The sequence below is a fragment of the Panulirus ornatus genome, chromosome 41 (assembly GCF_036320965.1).
Source record: "Panulirus ornatus isolate Po-2019 chromosome 41, ASM3632096v1, whole genome shotgun sequence".
Lineage (NCBI taxonomy): Eukaryota > Metazoa > Arthropoda > Malacostraca > Decapoda > Palinuridae > Panulirus > Panulirus ornatus.
Window position 1 is genome coordinate 9,307,438 of NC_092264.1, and position 2,500 is coordinate 9,309,937.

A 2,500-nucleotide genomic window follows, 5' to 3' on the forward strand; every position below is an offset into this window, starting at 1 on the left:
CTGTTATGCATGTGTCTGTTATGCATGTGTCTGTTATGAATGTGTCTGTTATGCGTATGTCTGTTATGCATGTGTCTGTTATGCGTGTGTCTGTTATGCATGTGTCTGTTATGCATGTGTCTGTTATGCGTGTGTCTGTTATGCATGTGTCTGTTATGCATGTGTCTGTTATGCATGTGTCTGTTATGCTTCTGTCTGTTATGCTTGTGTCTGTTATGCATGTGTCTGTTATGCGTGTGTCTGTTATGCATGTGTCTGTTATGCATGTGTCTGTTATGCATGTGTCTGTTATGCTTCTGTCTGTTATGCTTGTGTCTGTTATGCATGTGTCTGTTATGCGTGTGTCTGTTATGCATGTGTCTGTTATGCATGTGTCTGTTATGCTTGTGTCTGTTATGCATGTGTCTGTTATGCATGTGTCTGTTATGCTTGTGTCTGTTTCCTCTGTTATGCTTGTGTGGCCTCAACTCCGGCCTCAACTCCAGCCTCAACTCCAGCCTCAACTCCGGCCTCAACTCCAGCCTGAACTCCAGCCTCAACTCCGGCCTCAACTCCAGCCCCAACTCCAGCCTCATCTCCGGCCTCAACTCCGGCCTCAACTCCAGCCTCAACTCCGGCCTCAACTCCAGCCTCAACTCCGGCCTCAACTCCAGCCTCAACTCCAGCCTCAACTCCGTCCTCAACTCCAGCCTCAACTCCAGCCTCAACTCCGGCCTCAACTCCAGCCTCAACTCCAGCCTCAACTCCAGCCTCAACTCCGGCCTCAACTCCGGCCTCATCTCCGGCCTCAACTCCAGCCTCAACTCCAGCCTCAACTCCGGCCTCAACTCCAGCCTCAACCCCGGCCTCAATTCCGGCCTCATCTCCGGCCTCAACTCCGGCCTCATCTCCGGCCTCATCTCCAGCCTCAACTCCAGCCTCAACTCCGGCCTCAACTCCAGCCTCAACTCCGGCCTCAACTCCAGCCTCATCTCCGGCCTCAACTTCAGCCTCAACTCCGGCCTCATCTCCGGCCTCAACTCCGGCCTCAACTCCAGCCTCAACTCCGGCCTCAACTCCAGCCTCAACTCCGGCCTCAACTCCAGCCTCATCTCTGGCCTCAACTCCAGCCTCAACTCCGGCCTCAACTCCAGCCTCAACTCCAGCCTCAACTCCGGCCTCAACTCCGGCCTCAACTCCGGACTGAACTCCAGCCTCAACTCCGGCCTCAACTCCGGCCTCAACTCCGGCCTCAACATCAGCCTCAACTCCGGCCTTAACTCGGGCCTCAACTCCGGCCTCAACTCCAGCCTCAACTCCAGCCTCAACTCCAGCCTCAACTCCAGCCTCAACTCCGGCCTCAACTCCAGCCTCAACTCCGGCCTCAACTCCAGCCTCAACTCTAGCCTCAACTCCAGCCTCAACTCCGGCCTCAACTCCAGCCTCAACTCCAGTCTCAACTCCAGCCTCAACTCTGGCCTCAACTTCGGCCTCAACTCCGGCCTCAACTCCGGCCTCAACTCCGGCCTCAACTCCAGCCTCAACTCCGGCCTCAACTCCGGCCTCAACTTCGGCCTCAACTCCGGCCTCAACTCCGGCCTCAATTCTAGCCTCAACTCCGGCCTCAACTCCAGCCTCAACTCCGGCCTCAACTCCGGCCTCAACTCCGGCCTCAGCTCCAGCCTCAACTCCGGCCTCAACTCCGGCCTCAACTCCAGCCTCAACTCCAGCCTCAACTCCAGCCTCAACTCTGGCCTCAACTTCGGCCTCAACTCCGGCCTCAACTCCGGCCTCAACTCCAGCCAAACTCCAGCCTCAACTCCGGTCTCAACTCCAGCCTCAACTCCAGCCTCAACTCCGGCCTCAACTCCGGCCTCAACTCCAGCCTCAACTCCAGCCTCAACTCTGGCCTCAACTTCGGCCTCAACTCCGGCCTCAACTCCAGCCTCAACTCCAGCCTCAACTCTGGCCTCAACTTCGGCCTCAACTTCGGCCTCAACTCCGGCCTCAACTCCAGCCTCAACTCCAGTCTCAACTCCAGCCTCAACTCTGGCCTCAACTTCGGCCTCAACTCCGGCCTCAACTCCGGCCTCAACTCCGGCCTCAACTCCGGCCTCAACTCCAGCCTCAACTCCAGCCTCAACTCTGGCCTCAACTTCGTCCTCAACTCCAGACTCAACTCCGGCCTCAATTCCGGCCTCAACTCCGGCCTCAACTCTGGCCTCAACCTCGGCCTCAACTTCGGCCTCAACTCCAGCCTCAACTCCGGCCTCAACTCCGGCCTCAACTCCAGCCTCAACTCCGGCCTCAACTCCGGCCTCAACTCCAGCCTCAACTCCGGCCTCAACTCCAGCCTCAACTCCGGCCTCAACTCCGGCCTCAACTCCAGCCTCAACTCCAGCCTCAACTCCGGCCTCAACTCCAGCCTCAACTCCGGCCTCAACTCCGGCCTCAACTCCAGCCTCCAGCCTTCGCCCCCAGTATGGAGCGCTACACACATTAGCGAGGGTGGAGGCAAGTA